The sequence below is a fragment of the Protopterus annectens genome, chromosome 8.part0, assembly GCF_019279795.1.
Source record: "Protopterus annectens isolate FY-2018-M chromosome 8.part0, PAN1.0, whole genome shotgun sequence".
In the NCBI taxonomy this organism is placed as follows: Eukaryota; Metazoa; Chordata; order Ceratodontiformes; family Protopteridae; genus Protopterus; species Protopterus annectens.
Genome location: NC_056741.1, coordinates 1,640,606,706 through 1,640,632,032, shown reverse-complemented (window position 1 = coordinate 1,640,632,032; position 25,327 = coordinate 1,640,606,706). Strand labels below are relative to the sequence as shown.

At 44.7% G+C, this 25,327-nt stretch overlaps 1 protein-coding gene across 1 annotated transcript in view; it reads left to right on the top strand.

Moving 5' to 3' along the window:
* NCAPD3 (non-SMC condensin II complex subunit D3) overlaps window positions 1-25,327 on the top strand; it is a gene marked incomplete in the record, with an annotated part of 2,635,837 nt that overhangs the window by 1,464,131 nt on the left and 1,146,379 nt on the right.

Genomic DNA, 25,327 nt, shown 5'->3' with positions numbered 1-25,327 from the left:
TATTGTGATGTAGATTTCACTGGACATTATTTGTAATTTTGCTGCTTTAGTCTGGTTGCCAGAATGGTCTTGTTAGTGCTCTATTTTGGTTGGTCATTTTTGCAGCTTGTCTGATTAACAATGATTTGCTTGCCTCCTTTGATCACTACCTACTTCCCTGCCAAAAGGACCACTGAAGAGAACTCTCAACTTTTGGTCGTCCCACGTGGAGTGGTACAGTGTTCCAGTGGGTCAAATGTGATTCTGATGTGTATAATTCCCTTGCACTCCCAGCACCCATGCTGCTTATATGCACAACTCAGAGATAAACATAACTGATGTATGGAAGAATGCCTCAATGTACTAGAGTTTTAGATTTGGGATATATTTCCCTATTTAGATTTGAATTTTCACTCTTCAGAAATAGGTTACAATCCTAAAATTTTCAGTGGGCACCTTTACTAGTGTCAGTGCTGAAATTTAGGTATTGCAGAAGTATCTCTCTCTCTTGCATAGTGAAAATGCTTTTTTTATTGAGTTTGAAGATTGCTTTTCTTGGGCCTCCGTACGATTGCATCTTGTATCTTTTTAAGGATTTAGGTAACGTTATTGTCTGATCCATGGAGTGCAGACCATGACTTCAATATCCAACAATCTTACATTCTAACTTGAGGGTTCAGAAGAATGCTTCTCTTGGTCACCGAGTCATTCAGAAGTCTACTCAAGACATCTGCAACAACTGGAAAGGCCACAGAAATACCTCACTAAAAGAATCACAGGCCTAAAGCAGATGCCCTATGCTGACAGTCTAAAAAAACTCCACCTGTACTCTGTCGCATATCGTCTACTCACAGGCGATCTCTGCTTAACATACAAGGCCATGTCAAACTCAGAGCTTTTGGACATGCTACACTTAAAGAAATCCCAATCCCTCAATGATGCACGCTCCAGGGATCTAAACCTTGTCATCAAAATGAGCAAAACATGCTGGAGGGATAGGTTCCTGACCCAGACACTCCCCAGACTCTGGAATAGACTGTCCATACATGTCAAGCAGAATGCCTCTTCAAAAGGAACCTTGATGATTGGATGGGGAGATAGGAAATTCACCCCAGGGATCATGTCAGTCACCCTGCTAGACAGGGGAAGTAAATACCGTGGGAAGAAATAGCCAGGGAATTGTTATGGCTAGGCTTATATAGGCCCTAGCGCTGATAGCCTAGTACCAACCTATGAACCTATAATAAGAACGTTAATGGCAAGTATGATTTTATTTATTTATTTTATTTTATTTTATTTCATTTTACATTTGTTTACCAGGAAAGTCCTACTGGGCTGCAACCTATTTTCAGTGGAAGCCCGGGGAGAAAAGCTCCAGATACAAGAAAGTTATAAAGAATACTCCATAGTAATGTTTGTACAAAAAGAGAAATGAACATAGGAATAATAGTAGTGACCAGTAACATTATAATACAATATATCAGTAAAAGAGTACATAGAAAATGAACAGCTCCTCAGTTTTCATACTAATATAAGTTAGATATACGAGTTTGTTTGTGTCTTTCAGCTTTTCCCGGTTAGGGGTCGCCACAGCGGAACTCCGGTCCGCTAATGATTGGTAGTTGATTTTTACGTGCCGAGTTACCAGCCCTGATGCACAACCTTCAACGAAGATACGCCCATTCACGCACGTCTCCACGCAGAAGACGCTCTAGCTGAGAATCGATTCGGACAGCGTCTTACTGTGAGGTGACAACACTACCGCAGCACCACCACCATTGATATAGGAGTAATATTTTAAATAGTAACCCTTAATGTTAAAATCAGGACTGGTTAATTAGATGGTGTGTTATGGCAAATGAAAAAAAAATGTTCAGCGAAAAAGAAAAAAATAGAACAGGTTTTCTTCGTTGAGTTTCTCATTTGTCTTGATTCTTGTTTTACATTGAACTACCTTACATATTCCGTGGTGTATTTTATCTAGTTGGCAGCTCTCTCCTTTCATCACAGGTGTATCCCCTGTAGGTTTGAGGATGTTTATTCCCTGTCAGGATAACATGCTGTTTTACATGTACCAACACTGCATCTGTGAACAGTTTTAATGTTAGATCTGAAGTAGTTTACTTCATTTGATCTTCAACCTCTGGTATATGGATCAGTATCGGATCCGAGCCGGCAAATATTACTAGAATCAGCTCCGAGCTCCAGACTCCTCCCCTTACCCATAATACACCTCCACTGCCTTCCATCCCCAGATCTTGTTTGCCGCAATTTGTTATACATCGTGTCTTCAGAGCTCCAGCTAGCAGTGGGTTATTTCTCTACTACAATTTAAATTTTCTGTTTTTCAGCCGATCTAGGTTAGTTTAGGTACCCCTTCTCCCATCCCATCTGTATGGCGTCGAGTGTAGGTTTGTTTAGATAGAGTAGTTTGTCTGTGGTCCCCCCCCCCCCACCTTTAGTGTTGTCTATAGACTAGTGTGGTAAGTGGATGTCTTCCTGTTAGAGTAAAGAAAGTTTTTACCTGTCCTTTTTAAGGCTTTTCATTCTTTGTCAAAGGATGGCTGAAAAGCTTGTAAGCACTCAGAGTGTGGCCATAAGCTCTCCCCAGCAGATAGCCACACTGTGTGTTGTGCTTATGTGTGGCCCACCTTAGTGTGGATTGCTCCATTTGTGCGGGGTTCAACCCCCGAGCTTTAAAAGATACGAAGGCCAAGTTGGCCCTCAAAGGTCTTCTTCCTGCTACTGATCCTCCTTCCTCGTCTTCAGCTTCAGTCACAGGAGCTGCTGTGACTGCCTCTCCCGCTTCTCTTCCTCTGGCCTTCCCTCCCTCCCAGGCTGGGACTCAAGCTCCTGCATCTAAGCCTGTGGTAGCGGAGCAGAGGAGCGGTAGAGAACAGGAGAGAGAGTCGAAGACAAAGGAAGAGGTCCCCGGACCTCACTTCTCCGAGTATGTCAGCACGGATCCATGACTCCCCTCGGATCCAGTCTCCGAGGTTCAGTCTCCCAGGCCTCGATTCCCCGACCCGCCAGGTCGGAGTCCGTGGCCTCATCACAGTCGACCCACTCCTTATCGGATATGGATCTGGTCCGTCGTGACTCCCCCTTTGTAGAGTGGGATAACTGTCACGGTGTGCCATTCAGTGGGCACAAAGCCTGAGGTTGAGGCTATGATTGAACATGGTACTTAGATAGGGTGCCAGTTCATTCTGTAGTTCGTGTAGAATGCAGCCTGGAATATTGTTAGGTCCCATGGATGCTTTGTTCTTGGCTTTGGAGAGTGTGTTTTTTACCTGTGCAGCCATGATTACAGGAATTTTGCATTCTTCAGGTATAGAGATGGGCCCTCGAGGGGGGGGGGGGGTAAAGTTAGCACTGAACCTATCTGCCAGGATGTTGGCAGTATCAGTTGGTTCTGTATATTTAGTGCCATTGTGCTGTAACTCAGAGCAGATGAGTGTTGCCATTGAGATTCTTGACATAGCTATAGAATGCTTTGTGGTTGTCTTTAGAGTCAGTGGCAATTTTGTTTTCGTAACTAGCTGTGGAGGATTTTATGAGGGATCTCAGCTTCTTACTGAGTTTGACCAGGGAGTTACTTCAGTCATGGGATTTTACTCTTTTTTGCAACAGTTTTCTTTCTTCTGTTGTAGAGTTTGTTTATGGCAGAGGACCACCAGATTGGCTTCCTTTTTTTGGAGGATAGCATCTTAGTTCTATTAGGGATAGCATGATCCATGGTTAGCCTACTGTTTGCTTTTTCATTGCTGTGTGTGTGCGTGTGCGTGTGCGTGTGTGTGTGTGTGTATACTTGGTCCTTGTACATGGATAAGCGATTCAAAAAATGTGTTGCTTATTTGCACAAGCTTCCCTGGCAAGATGCGCACAAGTACATATTTGTACTTGGAGGCTGCCCACCTCAATTCCCCCTGGTCCATTTATGAGGTGTTTGTGTCCGTGGCTGTTAGAGAGAAGCTAGTCCTGAAAGGACTCCTTCATGCTGGTGGTTCTTTGACTCTGAAGGACAGCTCCAACAAGTCACATCATCCTTCTAATGGCTCCAAGACTTCTAAAGGGGACCATAAGAGGTCCTGACCTCTGTCTTCACACCTAGACCCTCTTCTGATTCACTAGACCCAAAGGACCCAAGACCTTTGTGTGTCCTGGCAGCCTCGGAACCCGATCACCCTTGGTGCCGACTATGAGCAAGGCTCTCTCTCCGGCTATCAGTGTTCTTTCTTGGCCAAAGGGGCTCTGACAGGTTGGGCAGCTTCCCCCTTTCTCTTGTCCACTCAAGTGGAGATTTCTATGCAGTTTTCTTTCCCATGCTGGTTCACAGTCTTTTTGGCTTGGGTCTGACAGGCGGGTTCATCCTCTACAAAGCGAGACCCCAAGCCCCCTTCAATTGCTTCATCTATTCGGTCATCGTGATCGATGGGCAGTTTTAAACCTTCAAACTTGAAGCAGCTGATGAGGTCTTTTTTGCAGACTCTGACACAATTAGGTCTTATTCCTTCAGGTCCGGGACCCCTTCCTAGATCCTCATTCCATCACCTTGGTTTCCATCCTCTGCCCCTGTTGAACCCAAGGTCCTTGGGCCCCCACCTGTGTTTCCACCTTCATGGTCTGATTTCAGCAGCTTGGCTGTGCTCTGCTCTGACTCCCACCTTGGTCTTATTGCGTCTTGCTGTATCTGTGCCAAGTGGACTTTGGAGCCATGACATCATGTGGAGTTTCTATGTCAGATTCAACAGTCACAGCTTCGGGTTCGTCCCTCCCTGTTCGAGTTTCAGCCTTTGACAGCTCTTCTCTGTTCACAACATCTGTATGAGGTGTAGGTCCCCTGGTTTCGGGCACATCAAGTTTCTTCAAATCCTGGGACTGTCTGCCCAAGGAGGCCAGCTTCTGGCCTTTGACGTTGCAGAGAGGATGTTCTGTCCTTATGAGATGGGTCGGTCTTCCTTAGCCGGTGTTCCACTACATTCTCAAATGTGCCTGAGGCCAGTCATTAGCCTGCTTCTGGACAGTCCATGCCAGTTTCTTTCCAATCCATTCCCTTGCAGGGTTTCCTGCCCCCCTCTCCTGTGGTTTTGCTGGAGTGAAAAGTCTCATGCAAGAGGAAGCAGCTCAACTCCCCCGCGGGTCTCCCCAAGTATACTGACCTCAAAGGTGGAGAGGTGTCCTGTAAGTCACCAAATGATGATACCTCATTTGGCATTCTCTTGGAGCTTCTTTGCCAGCATGGGGTGATGAATCACTGAATCCCGTTTTCCAGAGGAGTCAGTATTTTTGGAGATTTTTGGTGTGGACCCATCCACGCCACGGGTGGTTCCCCTTCCGGAAACGCTCATAGACCTAGTGCCTCAGACAACATAGAAGGAAGCTGACACAGTGGAAGCTATTCCTAAGAACCCTTTCAAAATTCTTGCTTCTCTGAAGAATTGGCCGCTCAGGAGTAAGGGTCTGACTGTGGATATCATTGTGGTGACAGTCGCCACAAAGAAGAAAATCTTCGGGGAGGGTTCCTCTGTTCATCCCCAAACAGAGAATCTTGGTCTTTGTACTGTCTAGAGAAGCCATGTTATGCTTCCGTGACATTTGCTTTGAGGGGATAGAACTGCTTGTTCTACTTGACAAGGCTTCAGTGTGATCTTTTAGTATCGAGGAATATTAAGATACAGCCAGTCTCTGGAGGATCAGAAGACATTGGAGACTCAACTGTCTACTGTTCAGTCTGTTGACAATGTTTACATGCAGCTCCTTTCCAGTACAGCCGATGGAGTGTCCTGAGCAACTGGCATCAACATTGACATGTGACTCCACTCTTGGATGCAGCTGTACAACTTTGCAGATTGTTTTAAGGCATTTTTAATAATGCCCCTTTCAATGGTTCTTCCTTGTTTGGGCCTAAAATTAAGGACACACTTACTAGGTGCATGCAGGACATGAATACGCTGTCCATCATTGGAGTGCGTTTTGTTACCCTTCAAGGTAACCTTCTAAGCGAATCAGAAAATCTGAACAGCCAGGGTGCTGTTTCTGAGGGTTCCTTCCACATTCGGGGGGGGGGGGGTGGTCGACCATAATGGGCTCCAGCCATGGGGCAGGGGTAGGGCCATAAAATCAGGGTTTCATCAAAGCTGTCTTTGGTGGGCTATTTCAGCAATCTTGAAAGGTTGCCTGACTGTCCTGTCGAGCATTGGGGGGAGTGGTGTCATTTGACTTGGTCACCTGGGTTTTGAGCCCTATCCAAGGGTTATAACATTTCCTTGTTAGAAATTCCAAGGCTCAGTCACAAACATCTCCTCATCTCCTAGACTATAGACGTTCCTCCCTGTCAGAGACTGCTGGCAGCAGTAGAGATTCAGAAGCTGCTGGCTAATCGAGTCATCCAAGAAGTTCCACCTGACCAATGAGCATCCATGGTCTATTCAAGGTTCTTTTTGGTACCAAAGAACAAGAACCTCTGGCCAATTTTGGATTTGCGCAAACTGAGTCCTTTTGTGAAATGGACCAAATTCCAGATGGTCATGCTGCAATCCATTCTGCCTCTACTGACGAACGAATGGATATGCTTGATGCATCTCAAGGACAGCTACCATCATATCAAGCTAGAGATCTCCTCCAGGAGGTTTCTCCACTTTTGTCTTGGGGCCAGTTATTACCAATTCAGAGCCCTGCCATTCAGTCAACACCACCCTCAGGTGTTCACAAAGGTGCATAGCAGTGGTTGAGACTTGGCTCTCACTGCAGGGATTTCAGATCTTTCCATATTTGATTGGCTCCTCACTACCCCCACGAGAGTGTCACTATTCACAGACAGAGGTACCTTCCTCCAGTTGTGTGGCTATTTTGAGATAACTGTCAATTATATAAAGCTGAGTCTGCAACCAGCCTAGACATTAGAATTCATTGGTTGCCAAGCTCCCAAATTCTGGATTAATTGGCTTTCGATGTTAGGCAGTACCTGTGCTTGCCCTGGCAAAACCTCCACCTCATGTGATTTTTAAACTCTTGAGACACATGGCAGCTTCAATAGGATTGGTCTCAGAGCTCTGCCGTGGACTGTCACTTTGCAGTGGTCCTATTTGACTCATCCAAAGGACTTTCCTGTCAAGATGACAAAGGTGTGTTGCGATTACATTCGGTGATGGTTAGAATTGCATTTAGTGATCAGTGGGTGACCATTCCTTCTTCCTCATCCTGTGGCGATGGTTACCACAGATGCCTCCCTTCTTGGGGGCATATTGAAGGGAGAGTGGTTCAAGAGTCCTGGTAGTCTGCAGAGGACAACATTCACATCAATGTCCTGGAGATAGGCACTGTCCTCTTTGCATTGCAGGCTTTTCAAGAAGTCCTCCCCAGTGGTGTGATTTTGATATCGATGGAGAATATGGGCATTGTCTGGTACCTGAACAAGCAGTGTTTGTCAAGAGGCCATGAGAGTTTGGCAGTGGCTGATTTTTTCTCAACAGTTTATTGCTGTGCACATCCCAGGGAGGTCCAACATTCTGGCTGACACTTTGATCAGGAATTTTCTTCCTCATGAGTGGTCTCTGAATCAGAGGGTTGGAGCTTGGCTCTTTCGCCACTGGGGAACTCCATGTTGCAACCTTTTTGCTTCCACCTCCAACAGCAATTGCAACAGCTATTATGCTTTAGTTACTCCTCAGATCAGTCACCCAGAGACACTGTTAATGTATGCTTGGCTTGCTGGGTCTTCTATACATATATCGTCAAGTTCCCCTGATTTGTCAAATTTCTTTAGTAGGTAGCCCATTGCAGAGTGACAGTGATTCCCATAGCTCTCTTTTGGTCTTCAGGCATGGTTCCCCCTTTCTGTGATACTCTCCTTGGGTTCTTGATCCCATTCAAAACCCTCACAGCTGTTTGGTGTCATTCTCTTCTCTGTCTACCCTCCCCCATTCAAGCACCTCTTCAGCTCTGTTCTGGCGGGTCATTTCTAGGTTTCATCTGTTAAGAAATTATAGTGCTGCTTCTGAGTGCAACAGAAGTTGGGCTTGCCACAGTGTGACTAGCGGCAACAGACACAAGTGCTGCTAAGAAGTCCCGACATCCGTGATGCCTTCAAAGTTCTGCACTCTCCCAATTTAACTAAAGTACATTTATTTCATCTTGTATAGAAACTGCATTAGCTCCTAGCCTAATATGTACTGCCAGAACGCACCCCTTTCTTTTTCCCAACTTGATGCCTAGACTCTTCTACTTGGCCTTACTCACTCTTTTTCCTCTCCTGTTATTTTTGCCTTCATCCTCGTTCCCCTATCACATTTGGACCTCTTTATCCACTGAACTCCATGCAGCTCACCCTCCTTTCTACTCTGCCCTTAACTCACCTATACTTTCTTACTGGGCATCACTGATTGTATTTCTCAGCAGTTGTCTTCCAGCTTGGGCTAGCCCTGCTCTGTTCCCCCTTGCTCCACTTGGGCCCACTTCGCTCCCCTACCCTGCCCCGATTCCCATCCACCCCCATATCATTACTGATGTACTCTCTGACCTTGTTTACAGCCCATCCCATTTCTCCTACTTACCCAATCACAGTCTCACCCACCCTAACACCAATTTACTCCTATACAATTACATCACTTCCCCTCCACCTCAAACCACTAACAACTTGCCTACTGCCCATCTCATAACATTCTTCTTTCTATTTTTATTTTTCTTCACTCTTTCTTCCTGCACTGCACTTCCACACTCTAAATCTCAGACAACACCCCTACCTTAATTCCAACTCTAAATACATCTATCACTTTAGCATCCTGCACCAATGCCCATCACACATTTTACTCACTCCCCTTACAGCAATTTTACTGTTATACATCTCGGCTCTCGCATCCTACCATAGTAGCCTTACTCCATTCTATGAATAACCCTCTGACAACTCCATTTCACGACAGGGAATCACCCCTACCCTTCCTTATCTCTCCCTCCCTTTTCACTTAATTTTCTGAACATCTCTACAAACATAAACTTTTCCCACTCTCACAGGCCAAAATAATATCCTCATGCTATATATGTTTATACTACTAAACCATCCCCTCCCCCTATACCTCTACTCTTACATGGAGATATTCATCCTAACCCTGGCCCATCTACCCCATCCACAGCAAACACCCATCCAACCAGACACCTGTCTATCTGTGCCATTAATATCCAGAGCTTACCCAACAAAGTCTCCAGGCTACATTCTTGGATTACCCACAACTCCCCTGATTATTATTTTATTTTATTTGACATTTGTTAACTGGGTTGGTCCAGCTGGGCAGAAGCCCATTTTCAGTGGAGACCCTAGGAGAAAAGCTCCAATTACAAAAACAATTAGGATAACATAGGTAACAAAACATAGTACCATAACCAAGTATAACTCCAAAACATATTAATACAAATATGACTCAAACAAAATCAAATTACAGCAAGAGGGTTTTATCAAAGAAATGAGTATATGAACCCCTAATGTTTTGTTTATTTTTATGTACAAAACAAGAGATATACAAGTGAATCGGATTTCTTTCATAGGCTTTGTAGGAAGGTATAGGTGCTTTCATTGTATAAAGGGGACATATCAGGTAGGTTCTAAGCAGAGACATGATTTAGTGTTTAGAAGATGATGTTTGAGTTCCTTTTTAAAATGTACAGGGTGTATGATGGAGCAGATATTCAGAGGAAGTTTGTTCCAAATGTGGGCTATAGAGCAGTTATATTGCAGTTTGCCTGTGTTCTTCTTTGGATGATCTATATTCAGAAGTTGTTGGTTAGAGGTGCGGAGGGTTCTAGTAGGAGTATAGGTAGATACAAGAGTAGTGAGAGCTGGACAGGATGAAGGCCTGTATAGAATAGGTTCATAGGTTGGTACTGGGCTATCTGCCCGAAGGCATATATTAGCCCAGCCAGGTTGTGCGGTATTCACCGCCCCTTCAGTAGTTCCCTAGACCCTTGTACTAGCAGCTAGTACCCTTGGCCCCTATCTAGTAGTGTTGTTGGTGTGATCCCCGGTGTGAACTTTCTGTTACTCAGCCACTCATCAAGGTTCCTCTTGAAGAGTAATAGTGAGGGGCTCTGTCTTATGTAGATCGGGACCCTGTTCCATAGTAAGGCAAGTCTTTGCGAAGGGAATCTTTCCCTCCAGCATGTTCTTTTCATTGTTGTGTTGATGTTTATATTCCTAGAGCGTGTAGCTCAAGTAGATTTGGTTTTGCTAAGATGGAGCATGTTCAGCAATTCTGGGTTGGACATGGCTCTGTACGTTAGACAGAGATCGCCTCTGAGAAAGCGGTATGCAACAGAGAACAGTCTTAGCTTTTTCAATCGTGCTGCATAGGGCAACTGTTTGAGGCCAGTAATCCTCTTGGTTAGGCACCTCTGTGGTCTCTCCAGCTGCTGGAGATGTCTAGCCAGGAACATTCCAATTGGTGCATTGTACTCCATAATGGGTCTGATGAGGGAAGAGTAGAGGGGCAACATTAAATCCTTAAATCTTGATGTGAACCCTTTCGCGATCAGATGGGTCACATAGAATGGAGTGAATAACTTGAAATTGAGAAAGTAGCAGTAGTTGAGGGAATTTGAACCATTGTAATGAGTTCAGGGCAAGGCAGTGATGGGGGTTGTAGGAGGAGTTACTAATGAATCTTGTAATTTTATGGTAAGTTTGTTGCAGTTTATTCATGGTAGTAGCTTGTATATTGGTTAGTATTAGGGCTGCGTAGAGAAGTGTGGGCAAGGAGGGAAGGACTGTGCTAGGGAGAGTCTAGCATTTGGAGTAAAAAATCTTTTGTTACAGTAGAGCAAGCCAAGTTTCTGGTGTGTTTTTTTTTTATTCCTTCCAGTAAGTGTAAGTTAAATTTGAGCTCATCATCTATAATGACGCCTAACAGTTTAGTGTGTGGTTCAGGTTTTATGATTGTGTTGTTAAAGGATGTTATGTTAAATGTAGATTTGTGATTGGAAAAAGAGCGGGAGAGAGAGCAGGAGCTTGGTGGTCTTCGGGTTAAGGATTAGCAGATTGTCAGATAGCCATTTCTCTGTGGATAGAAAGGAGTTTTAAGTAAGGGTGAGAAGGTCTGTGATACTACTGGAGATTGAGATGTGTAGAGTCGTCTGCATATTGTATAAGAGAAGATTGTCTGCAAGAGGTGAATAATTCCTTTGTAAAGCTATTAAATAAGAGGGGACCCAAGATAGAGCCTTGAGGGAACACCTGTTGGAATAGATATAAAGGGAGAGCAGAAGGAGAGCCATGTGACAGGTTGCCGCCTACCTGAGAGATAGCTGGAGAACCAAGCAAGGGGGGAAGAAGACAGGTTGAGGTTAGATAATTTAGAAAGTAGTATAGGGTGAGAGACTGTGTCAAAGGCTTTGGAAAGGTCAAGGAAGAGGCAGGATATTAGCTGATTGTTATCAAGGGCATTGGCTATGGTATGAGTGAAAGAGAGGAGGGCTGTGGTGGGGACGGAAACCATGCTGAATGGGGGGAGTGAGAAGGTTGTGTTGGAGGAGGTGGTTGAGAAGTTGTGAATGTATGCATTTTTCGAGCAACTTGGAGATGGGAAGAATAGCAATGGGACAATAGTTAGATGGATCAGTGGAGTTGCCACCTTTATGTAGTGGGATAGTATAGAAGGATTTCCAGATAGGAACTGTAGCCTCTTGTATAGATCTGTTAATGAGAATGGATATAGGATAGACTATAGATTCAGCAGCGAGTTTGAGAAATGTAGGAGGTAGGTTATCGGTAGAGGGAGAACATGGTTTAAGCTTAAGAAGAAGGGATTTGATGTAGGAAGTTGACACAGGTTTAAATGAGAAGAGATTCTGGCTATGAGGGTTTTTGGTAGTAGTGATAGTTTCAGCATTAGTATTTGAGGGTGTAAGGTTTTGTATACTGTCAATGAAGTGTTTGTTGAGTAAGGTAGCAATTTCAGGAGGAGATTTGTTGGGGTAGGATGAGGGGCTAGAAGGCTTGCCAGGGTAAAGTATTTTGTTAAGAGTAGTCCAGAAGTTGCACGGGTTGGGCGTGTTGTCCTGTTGAGGGGAGTCGTAGTAAGAAGTCTTGTCTTTGGTGACCAATTTCTTAACTAGGTTACATAATTGTCTGTATTTAAGTAGATGGGGAGTATGCCTGGTTTTAAGCCATAACTTTTAGGTGCTATCCCTGGTATGCATTAGTGCTCTAGTATCTTTAGAGAGCCATGGAGCATGGTTTGATTTAATTCTGATTTTCCTGGAGGGAGCAAGGGAATTAAGGGTATCTAGGAAAATGTTGTTGAATTTAATGACAGCATCATCATGAGGGATGTGTTTAAGGATGCACAGATCAATACTGCATAGCATGGAATTAAACTGGGTGTTGTTGAAGTTAGAGAGCTTATGACAATCTCTAAATAGGTGTGGTTTGTGTGTCTGGGAGGTGTGTCTAAGAGGTGGGGAGGTGATCACTTAAGAGTCAGGTAGGGTACATGGGCTATGGTAGAGGTGAGGAGAGTTGGTGAATATCCAGTCAGTGGTGGAACTGGAAGATAAGTCTTTGTTGAAATGGGTGGGGAATGTAATTAGTTGATGGAAACCATGTAAGTTGATGCTGGATTGTGGTGAGTCAGTAGTAAGTTTGGACCAGTCTATATTGACATCACCAGGAATTAAAGTTTCATAGACTAAGTTGTGACTAAACCAGGATAGGATATTTTCGAGGGTGGGTATATTATTCCCAGGGGGGATGTAGATAAAAGTGACAGTAAATTTCTTCTGTAGGATGAGATGGCAGTTTAGGATGTGAAGTTCAGCAGGATAGAAATTGGGGATGTGGATAGTGATAGGAGACAGGTTTAGCCTGTCTGAGTAGAGTATGGCCACCTTTTTAGGGGCTCTAGCTGCACAATAGATGTTGAATATCGTAACAATATCAGAAACCTGGCTAAAACCACACATCTCCCGTACTGAAATACTTCCTCCTCACTATAATATATGCTATAATAGTGTATATATATATATATATATATATATATCTATATAGACAGAACTAAGAAAAAAGGAGGTGATGTTGCGATTATGTACACTAAACATCTGCCCCCCTCCCCCCTGCATATACCTCAACCTGAATTTCATCCAGCCGAGCTTTTCATACTTAACTGCCATCTCAACCCCTCGAAAAGATTTGCCAATGTAACTTTATATATGTATATAAGATAATACGTTCCATGGTCTTGCAGACCAGGCTCTTCAGGCTAATGGGGTGGTAGTTTCCGGGATCCGTGGTGGCACCCCCTTTGTAGACTGGGAAAACCGTCGCTGTACGCCATTCTGTAGGCAAATAGCCTGAGGTGAGGCTATGATTGAACATGGTACTTAGGTGGGGTGCCAGTTCGTTCTGCAGTTCATCCAATACACAGCCTGGGATCTCTGGTTCCATGGATGCTGTGTTCTTGGCTTTGGAGAGTGCGGTCTTTACTTGTTCATCCATGATTACAGGGGATTTGCATTCATCCGGTATTAAGATGGACCCTTTGGAGGTGAGAGGGGGGTAAAGTTAGCAGTGAACCTATCTGCCAGGATGTTGGCAATATCAGTTGGTTCTGTATATTTAGTGCCATTGTGCTGTAGCTCAGAGCAGATCTGCGTGTTGCCATTGAGATTCTTGACATAACTGTAGATTACTTTGTGGCTGTCTTTAGAATCGGTTGCGATTTTATTTTCATAACTGACTTTGGAGGATTTTATGAGGGATCCCAGCTTCTTGCTGAGGCTCACCAGGGAGCCAGGGAGTTCCTCCAATCTTGGGATTTACTCTTTTTTGCAACAGCTTTTTCCTTCTGTTGTAGAGGCTGTTTATGGCAGGGAGCCACCAGATTGGCTTCCTTTTTTTGGAGGATAGCGTCTTGGTTCTGTTGGGGATGGCACGATCATTGCACTCATTTATGTGCTTATACAGTGCATTTGTGTAAGATTCAGCAGTCGTACCTCTATTTTCCGTGAAGTTTGCCACTTCTGTCTTAAGAAGCATGAAGTTGGCTTTGAAGTAATTTTTGACAGTGGTTTTCTTAATGGGGGGTGAGGTTAGGATATGAATGTCTAGGGTGATTAGCTTGTGGTCGGATCTGACCTGGGAGAATTTGAACTCTGGCGTGGAACACTGGTTACCCATATTGGTAATGACCAGGTCCAGGATATTGCTGCCCCTGGTGGGGGTGTGGAAAAGCTGATCCAAGGTGTATGAATTTATGAATTCAAGAAAACATTGAGCGAATGAGTTGGTGCATGACTAGTTTTCCCAGTTGATGGTGGGGTAGTTGAAATTGTCCATAATTAAGGTATGTACCTTAATATTTTCCAATGTCTTAAGAAATGAAGAGTGGGAATCCTGGGGCATGGTGGGGGATCTGTAACAAGCTACAATGTGGATTTCAGTCTTGCCCAGTGTTAGCTGCACTTGGATAATTTGGGATGCATTATGTTGAGCAACTAGCCTGGAGGTGTGGATATTCTGAATGAATATGGACACACCTTCCGCCTTTAAAGTTTCGGTCCAGGTTAGGTGACCGAATATATATATATATATATATATATATATATATATATATATATATATATATATATATATATATATATATATATATATATATATATATACACACACACACACACACACACACACACACACACACACACACACACACACACACACACACACACACACACACACCAAAATATCACCTATGAAACCATCCTTCTAGGTGATGTAAATATTGATTGGCAAAAGACATCCACCCTCTCCTCCTCCATACACATAAACCTTCATGGTTTCCATCAACTAATTAATACCCCTACTCGCTACAACAACAATACTAATAACTCCACCTTAGACTGGATCCTACTCAATACCACAACCCCTGCACCCTACCCAACTCTCTTAGTGACCACCTCACTACTAAGGTGCTTAGACACTCCCCCTAAATACAAAAGTCCCATACCTACAAAGAATGTAGAAACTTTTCTTCCTTTAATGCCAATAACCTTCAATGATAGCCTTGCATCTATCGACTGGTCACCCCTGAAATATCTTCCCCTCAATGATGCAGTCCTTCATTTCAATAGCACCTTCCTGGACATCCTGAATCCTTAGCTCCTCTTAAGAAAACTCTAGGGGTTAAATCAAACTACTCTCCTTGGCTCTCTAAAGATACCCTCTCCCTCATGAAGCAAAGGGGAAACTGTTGGAAACAATGGCATCAAACTTAATCCACATAATTTCTCCTAAAGTAGAGGTAACTGCGTTGTTGTTGTGTCTTTCGGCTTTTCCCGGTTAGGGGTTGCCACAGCGGAACTCCGGTCCGCTAATGATTGGCAGTTGATTTTTTACGTGCTGAGTTGCCAGCCCTAACGCACAACCTTCAACGAAGGTACGCCCATTCACGCATGTCTCCATGCAGAAGATGCGCTAGCTGAGGGTCGAACCGGTCAGCGTCTTACTGTGAGGCGACAACACTACTCTCTAAAAAAACAAATAAGGATAAAAAGAAGTATTACTGCAGCACCCAATTCACACACAACTCAAACCCAAAAAGTTTCTGGCACTCACTCAAGAAAATACTACACCCAGGCAATCCTACCACCCCAACCCTTACCCAAATATGACCCCCAGGAAACCGGCACCTAGGTTGATAGTCATTTCATTGAATCTATGCAAAAACTTACCCAAACCTTTCCATCAGTCAACTTCCTTCATGCCATGCTAAAAACATTCGTGCTAACCCCTTTCTCTCTACAACCTGTTCCCACCACCTACATAAAATCCCTCCTCCTTAAATTAAAACCTTGTTCCCCCTCAAACTGCAACCTCCCACCCCTCTTCCTTAAACTCGCGGCTCACTGTATAGCCTTTCCTGTCTCCATATTAATAAACCATTCCATACAAGAATCCACAGTCCCTGACACTTGGAAATCTTCTTACACAGTACCACTATTCAAAGGAGGTAACTCCACTGATCCTTCCAAATATAGACCCATCTGAATTCTCTGTCCACTCTCCAAATTAGAAGAATGCGTACACAAACAGCTTCTTAAATATCTAATTGATGGCAACCTTCATACAGCATGGCTTTAGATCCAATCACAGCACCTCCACTGCCCTGCTGTCTTTCACACATACTGTCGCTGAAGCGATGGACAATATCTGTCTTGAATCCTGCCTCTTTCTTGACCTTTCCAAAGCTTTCGATGTTATGTAGTCCTCTTTCACCAAATTCGTGCTGGATGGGTTCTGAGCCAATATTTGGCTCCGACTTAGCCGATATTTGGCTCCGACTCAGCCGATACTAAAGCTCGAGAGCTTTTACTGGCTTGAGGCTAACCCCTATTCCATGGTGCCTCACGGCAATTCCCCCGATCTCGTTTGCCATGAAAGCTTCGAGGTTGTGTCTTACAGGCTCGTTGGCTAAGTAACAGTTTTATTTATTAAATTTAGTCCATTTCTCAATTTTGCTTATTCAATCACAGTCTTTATTACTGTTAATCTCTTTAGTTTCTGTCCCCTATTTTTCCTCTTAGGATTGTACGGCCCATTTAAGTTAGAGGGCCTTTCCTCCCTGAGTGTGTGTCTTATATAAAAAAAAAAAAAAAAAGTTTATATAACTCTTTTCTATCTTTCACAATCTTATTGTACCTTAGTAGTTAGTAGTTACTTATTGTTACTTTCTCTAGCTAGACCATACTTTTTCAGTCAGAATGCCTAAAGAAAAGGATAGAGAGCATAAGGACCATCACCCTTCAGAGTTTAAAAAGTGTGATAGATGCTCACAAAAAATGTCTTTAACAGTCACACCAGTTGCGTGTACTGTTTAGGTGAAGCTCATTTGCAAGAGCCCTGTACCTTTTGCCATGCGTTTAGTACTAGGGTCTTGAATGAGAGGAAAGGAAAACTAATTGATAGGAATCTTATGACCAGTTCCTTCCAGGAACAGCTGGAACTCGGTCAGGCAGCTCCTAAGTCTTCAAAACGGAATTCTTTGGCCCCAGCTTCAGAGCCGTCGAAAAAGACCAAAGCGTCGGAGCCAAGGAGTTTTGGCAATGATCTTCTTCCACATCGGTACCGTTGGTCTCCTCGGTGCCGAGGCAACCTTCGGTACAGAGACATTTATCTGAAATTGATCCTGTGTCACCTACTTTGAGATCTCCTATTTTGGAGAGGAGGCGGTCTCCGTCTGTCTCCACCAGGACACACTCAGATGAGGACATCGAGGGGGTGGTGAAGAGGTTGCTTTCAGATAGCTCTGGCAAAGAAATTGGCCCCTCCGGACCCAAAAGCTTTGGAAGTGACTTTTTTACATGCCACTGTTCCTCCTCTGACTGCTTCGCTCTCTGAGCCCATCACTTCAGGTTCTTCAGTCTTGGATCCGTTGGTTCCAGAGATCCTCCCTGCTTTGTCAGAACCGATTACTCTATTCTCAGTGGCTCAGTCTGGAGCCGAGGGATCTGGGAGCCGACACTCTTGAGTCGACTCCGAGGGGGTCACCCTGGGTTTTCTTCAGAACTGACTCTCCCTCTCGGTGCCTTGGCTCAACTCAGCTCAGCTCCCACATCTGCTTTGGAGCCATTCCCCCTTGCTCGGAGCCGACCATCCGTATTCTCGGAGTGGGGGGAAGGCTTTCGAAGCTATAGAGAAGGCTTTATTTTCTGCAAAAGCCATACCTTTGGAACCTGTTTCCCACCAGCAGCAGGCAGCAACCCCCCCGTCCCCCCCGGCCACCCCCACAGCGTAGGGAACCAGAGACCCAAGCAGCCCCCATTGGAGGTGTCCCCTCTTACGAGATCTCCCCAGATTATCCCACTGGAGATCTCCCTTGGAAGAGACTGTGCAAGAGGAAGCATGTCGACTCACTTGAGTCTGTCACTTCTGACCATGATTGGAGGAATCAGAATGGTCCCCTAGATCCCCCTCTGAGGATGTCTCCTTTTCTGACATCCTAGAAATCCTTAGAGGGGGTACTGGAAGACCTCTAACCCTACTGAGGACGAATCAGTGTATCTTGAGGCCTTTTGTTTCCGATCTTCCACTACCTGGGTGACACCACGTTATGACCAACTCTTAGGGGTCATATTGCAGAAAGCCTGGACCTCCCCAGACTCAGCGGAGCCCGTCTTGAGGAGGCCAAATATGTTCATAACAGCACCTGAAGATAAGACTTTTCTTACCAAAGGAGTTCCTGTTGATGCTATGGTGGTAGCAGCGGCCACCAAGAAGGAGTTATCCGAAACATCATCTAATATCCATCCTACTAACAAGTAGTCTACGAAGATGGATAGGTTTGGGAAGCGTACCTACTCTTCAGAAGCATTTACACTAAGATCGCTGAATTACTTTACCCATTTTACTCGTCTTCAGAGGGATCTCCTGAAGGAGTTGGGAGATGCCCTCCAGGATTCAGTAGCTTCCAGATTCTCGGAAAAGGTTTCTGCGCAGCTCTCCACCCTTACATCGATAGCTAACTCCTCCATGAGGCTGATATCGTATGCAGCAGACTGATCGAGTAAGGCAGCCGCAGCAGGAATATCCCTCAGGAGACATTCTTGGATGCGTCTTTGTAATTTCACAGAATCCTTTAAGTCTTCCTTCATTAACATTCACTTTGATGGTTCATCTCTTTTTGGACCCCAGGTGAAAGAGATTTTGACCAGGTGCGAGCAGGAAGGGAAAACCTTATCTGCTGTCAGAGTCCATTTCTCCCTACCATCTAGACCCTATCACAAGGGTAATACGGGAGGGAAAATGTTGTTCCGTAAAACCCAAAAAGGTTTCCCTTAGGCACAAGGTCAACCCTCCCCTAGAGGCAGAGGCGGAGAATATAATGGAAGACGCCGCCCTTGTGGCAGAGGAGGTCCGCAACATCAGGGGAGATAGAGAAACCTTCTCTGATCATCCCTTCCATCGCCCCTGAGGGGTTGCCCGACTGTCCGTCTCTGGAAGCAGTCGGGGGTCGTCTATCTCTGTACCCAAGCATCTGGCTAAACATCGTGCAAGATCGTTGTTTACACACCATAATATCCAGAGGTTATCTGATTCCCTTTGTTTCCGAACCCCCAACAAACCGGTCTGTAACAGACATGCCACCCATTCAACTAGGCCGTGCAACATCAGAGGTCATCTTGTCGCTGCAAAAAAGAGTCATCCAAGAAGACCCCACAGAGCAAATAGGATCCAGAACTTACTCTTGATTATTTTTAGTTTAAAAAAAGACAGGGGACTGGAGATCAATTCTAGATCTCAGCAGACTCAACAATTCTGTAAAGAAATCGAAGTTCCGAATGATCACTCTGCAGTTGATATTCCCTTTTATTGGGAAAGACAATTGGATGTGCTCAGTAGATCTTCAGGATGCGTACTACCAAATCAAAATGGACAGGCGCTCCAGGAGACACTTGCGCTTCCGGCTGGGAGCCACTCATTTTCACTCTCCAACATTGCCCTCTGGTCTCACTACAGCCCCCAGAGTGTCCACCAAATGCATGGCAGTGGTAACGGTTCACCTGAGACTCAAGTATTCCAAGTGTTTCTGTACCTAGACGACTGGCTCCTCACTGCTATCACCAAGCATCAACTCATCAGAACCAAGGACGAGACTCTATCCTTATGCGCCAGTTTAGGCATCACAGTCGTCCTAAAAAAAAATCAGCCTTATCTCCTTTGCAGCACATTGAATTCTTAGGCTCAGAAATAGACACAACCACCATGTCAGCAAGACTAACACCAGAAAGAGTAGAGTCTCTACGCAATCAAGTCAGATCCTTGCTAAACAGTCAAAAGGTTCAGGCCAGGGTAGTCCAAGTCCTAGGGACAATGGCTTCCTCCATCCTATTAGTTCCTCTAGCCCATCTACACATGAGAATACTTCTGTGGCTGCTATTTGACCAATGGTCGATGCAAGACCTTCCATTGTCTCATCAGATTTTCATAACAAACACCTGAAAGAAGGATCTGACATGGTGGTTGCGCACAGAACAATTTCTCCTACGTCGTTCACTTGTTCCTTCCCAAGAGAAACAGATGTTCTTCATCTCACATTGCTGCAGTCCTGACACTTGGGTAGTCCGCTGTCCCAGTCGGCCCGAATACCAAAGTATAAGGCTGACGTCGGTCAAGGCGCATTAGTCTGACGTCAGGGTATAAATGCGCATGACCGACGTCATTTCCTCAGTCTTTTTTGCCGCATGGTCCGATGCAGAAGCAGTTTTGCAAGTGCAGGTTGGCGTTCTGAGATTTTCCGAAGTCGGAGTTTCAGACCGAATCCAAGTTGGCTAAGTACCCCGTTGGGGAATATTTTGGTTTTTCTTGCCTCAGTATTTTACGGATGTCAGAAAAAGTGAATAACTGTATTTCTTGTGGGAAACAGATACCTCATAGGGATTACCATACCTTGTGTATACCTTGCTTAGGGCCTGAGCACGACGTTGTTGGCTGTCGCTCTTGTGCTAGATTTAACAACGCACTATAAAGAGAAGATTAGATTGTGCCAGGTTAGTTTTGGGAAGCGGTGTAATTATAAAATGCCGTCAGATGCTCCGGCCGCTTCGTCAAAAAGCGCAAGGACAAAACAGCAAAGCCTAGGCTGGAAGAACCGTCCGTGCGGACGTCGGTTCTTTAGAGGGCTCGGTGGAGCCAGAGGTTCAGCCAGAAATTTCTTTGGAATCCCAGGGAGAGACTTTATTACTGCAAGATGTGACCTCTCAGGAGGTAGGCCAGGCGGAAGGGGCTTCTCAGGTAGCTGTTCTTCCCTCCCTTCCTAAGGTGGTTAGGCCCTCCTGCTGTTTCCAAGGCTTCTCCCAGGGGCAGGCCAGGTTTGGTTTCAGGTGTTACCCCTAGTTCTTCAGGGTCTGTACCTAAGAAGCATATGCTTAAGATGGCAGAAGATTTGATTACAATGATTAGAGGTTCTATGCCCCCTCCTGATAAGAGGCCTAGGGTGGAACCTGAGCTTGGGAGTTTTGAGCAGTGTTCGGATGCTTCTGAGTCTTCGGCTGAAGACTTGCAGGAGTATTCCCCTTACTCTGATTCTGATGTAGATGATTCTGCTCCTTCTGCTTCTCCTCCTGAGGATTTTTCATTTTCAGAGACTCTTCATTCCATGAGGGAGCATTTTAAATGGGAAGGTCAGGATTTCTCTGATTCCAGGAAAAGGCTTAGGGAATTTTTGTTTCTACCCAGCATAGGCCTTTAGCTATACCTCCTGTTCTAGATGTGGTGGAGGATGTTTTTTGCAGAGGCTTCTCTGAACCCTGATTCTTTGCCTCCTGCTCCAGTTAAACCGGATAGATATTATAGGGTGCCTGACGCTCATAAGTATCTTTTTAAGAGTCCTAGGGCAGACCCAGAAACTGTTTCACAGGGGCCTAAAGGTGTTAAGGCTTCTGTTGTTAAAAATCCTGTTCCTCCAGATAAAGAGGCGAGGGCTTTGGATAGATGGGGAGAGAAAGTGTATACTTCTTCCACTTTGGCCATGAGAGCTTTGAATTGCCAGTTTCACATGTTGAAATACCAAAATTATCTCCTTTCACAATTAAAGTCTAAGGTAGATGCTTTGGCGGAAGGTATTGAGTGTAAAGAGTTGCAGGATTTAGTTCATGTTTCTGAACAGGTGGGTAAGCATTCTTTGCAATGTGGTTTTGATGCTGTGCAGGCCTCTTTGAGGGTGGCTGCCACTGGTTCGGTTCTTCGCAGGCACGCCTGGTTGAGGGATCAGAATTTAGCTGAGCATGTGAAGACAAGGATTTTAGATGCTCCTTTACAATCTGATGTGTTGTTTGGTTCGCCTGTGGAAGCAGTTCTAAAGAAAATGGAAGACAAGGCTAAGTCTATGCAGACTGTTAAAGATTTTTTGCAGGTTCAGCCTCCAAAGTTTAGTAGAAATTGGCCTACCAAGGGGTGGACATATCCTGCTTATGATTCCCAGTCTAGGGGTAGGTCTAGACGTGGTAGGGGCAGAGCTCAAGGTTCTTTTAGGCCTAGAACAGGGAGTTCCCCTGCTCAGTCTTCTGGTGAGGGCAGGGGTCAGTCCTTTCGTAAACAGACCCAATGACCTGCCTTTTCAGCTGCAAGAATCTTCTCATCTGGCAGCACCTTTGGGAGGAAGGTTGGCACTTTTCAAAGAAAACTGGAGTTTAATTACCCAAGACAGATGGGTATTGGATATCATTCACCACGGTTACAGGTTTTATTTCCATACCTTGCCTCCTTTCAAAGGCATGCCAGACATTCCTCCTCAACAAAGGAAAGAGGCTCACAAGCAAATTTCTCTGTTGCTCCAAATAGGGGCCATTCAGCCGGTTCCTGTGCCAGAAAGGGGCCTAGGATTTTATTCTCGCCTGTTCCTAGTACCAAAAAAGGGGAACACGTGGAGACCAATTTTGGATCTGTCTATCCTCAACACTTATCTGGACATTCCCAAGTTCAAAATGTTGACGTTACAACAGCTTTTACCTCTGCTGGGCAAAGATCACTGGATGGTAACTTTGGATCTCAAGGAAGCTTACCTTCATGTTCCTATCAGACTAATTTGCAGGAAGTATCTGCGTTTCGAGCTGGGAATTCTCATTATCAGTTCTCTGCATTGCCCTTTGGCTTATCTACTGCCCAGAGTATTTACAAAGGTTCTGGCTCCAGTGATAGCTTTCTTCAGGCTGAAAGGAATACAAATCTATCCTTATTTGGACGATTGCCTGATTCTGGCTCAAGGAAGGGACGTGCTTCTTCAGCATTTGGAATATGTGATAGCAGTGCTAAGATGCCTAGGGTATTCTGTGAACGAAATAAAGTCCAGTCTAGTACCCTCTCAAGACATGTGCTTTCTGGGTGTGAGACTGAATACAGCAACCCAGATGGCCTTTTAACCCCGGACAAACAAAAGAATCTTTCTCTTTACTTCCATCAACTATCTCATCAGTCCGGGCTGACTGCAAGGACAGTCCTTCAAGCCTTAGGGTTCATGGCATCTTGTATTCTGGTACTTCCCAATGCCAAACTGCATATGAGGAAGCTACAATGGTATCTCAAAATGTATGGACACAGCACTGCCAGGATTTGGACACTGTCATTCAAATAATACCTTGCATTCAAAAGGAATTTTTGTGGTGGGCTCAGGAATGTCACCTAAACAAGGGACTCTCTGTGACCCGGCCAGAGGCGAGTCAGATTCTAACGACAGATGCCTCAGACACAGCTTGGGAGCTCATCTGAATGGAAAGTGGATACAAGACAAGTGGCCTGCCAGACTGCAGCATCTACATATCAACATGAAGGAGATGTTAGCAGTCCAGTTTGCATTACTGGCTTTCAAGGATTTACTTCTTCCAGGGCAGGTGTTGATTCTAACAGACAACACAACTGTCATGTGGTACATCAACAAACAAGGGGAACACATTCTTATCCTCTATGCAGGCAAGCAATGATTTTGTGGGAGACTGCGTTAAGCTTGCAGCTGAATCTTCAAGCAAGGTTTCTGCCAGGAGCACAGAACTCCTTAGCAGATGTGTTAAGCAGGCAAATCATGGATCCCCACGAGTGGAAACTGGATCTTCATGTATTTCAGACATTGACAGTGTCATGGGAACTCCAGACATAGATCTGTTCGCTTCTCCACTAAACCACCAGCTGCCAAAGTTTTGCACGAAAAGGTTTCATCACACAGCCTGGAAAGTGGATGCTCTTTCTTTCAGTTGGAAAAATCTTCATGTGTATGCCTTTCCTCCTCTGCCTCTCCTCCCAAAGGTACTCCTAAAGGTCAGACAAGACAAGCCAAGGAGGATTTTAATAGCTCCAGATTGGCCTCGGCAGCACTGGTACCCATTGCTGAGGAGTCTGGTAAAGAAGCCTCCATGGCCCTTACCTTTGATTCCACACCTATTGTCTCAGAAGGACGGGCATCTACTCAATGTCAAGCTTCACTCTCTTCATCTAACAGCCTGGCATATTCTGTTTTGAACCATAGCAGGTCTCAGCTTCCTCAACAAGTTTTGAATGTGATTATGGAAGCCAGAAGACCTAGTACAAGGAAGGTGTACGCAGGAAAATGGAAGAGATTTTTATTTTGGTGTGCAGCAAAGGATTTGGATGTTTCTGAGCCAAATTTGAGTGTGGCTCTTCAATATCTTACTGAGTTATTGGACAAAGGTTTGTCTTTCTCTTCCATTAAGATTCATGCTGCAGCAATTTCAGCTCATTATGATTGTGACCCACCATTGTTTTCTCATCCTTTGTTCAAGCAATTTCTTAGAGGGGCAAAGAATATGAGACCCCCACGTAGAGCTCCTACTCCTGCTTGGGACCTCAATTTTGTGTTGGAGAAACTCACTCTACAACCTTTTGAGCCTGCAGCTACTGCTGAATTGAAATATTTGTCATGGAAGACTGCTTTTTTGTTAGCCATTACCTCTGCAAGAAGGGTGTCTGAATTGCAGGCCCTTATGGCGGTTGAGCCTTTCCTGATTTTCATAAGGATAGGGTATCTTTCGCACTAATCCTTCCTTTATGCCTAAAGTGGTTTCTAGTGTGGCTTTAAACCAAACTATTCATTTGCCTACCTTTTATGCAAATCCCCAAAATAAGGGGGAAAAGATTTTGCACACTTTAGATGTACACAGGCAATTACGTTATTATTTAAGCAGGACTAAGGATTTTAGGCAGTCTCAGCAGTTGTTTGTTTCTTTTGCTTTGAGTTCTCAGGGTAAGCCTGTGTCAAAACAAACTATTTCTAAGTGGATTGGGTTTTGCATTACTTTCTGTTACTCCCATCATGGCAAGGAGATTCCAGCTGGGATTAGGCCTCATTCCACTAGGGCTACTGCCACTTCAACAGCATTTCTAAGGGGTGGCAACTAAGGATATTTTGGAGGCAGCTACTTGGAGTTCAGTGCATACCTTCTCTAAGCATTACCACCTTCCTCTCTACTCTAAATCTAGGGCTGGTTTTGCCACTGCTATTTTACAGGGCATGTTGTCAGCTCCTGCTTCTTTGTGATTTGCCATCCTCCCTTACCTCTGCTTTGGGATTCTACCCAAGTGTCAGGACTGCAGCAATGTGAGATGAAGAACATAGTACAGTTTTGTACCTACCATAAATGTAGATGTTCAAGATCCACATTGCTGCAGTCCAATTTACCCTCCCTCCTTCCCTCTGTGTTTAGGGGTGGTTGTGTGGGTGGGATTGTACCTTTCTGACTTTGTATATATTGTACATATATTTGGTACAGGGGTGTTTGGTGTGTTGTTGTTTTGGTTTGGCCTTATCTTTTAGGGTCTTCTGACATCTGGGGCAAGAAAAGACTGAGGAAATGACGTCGGTCA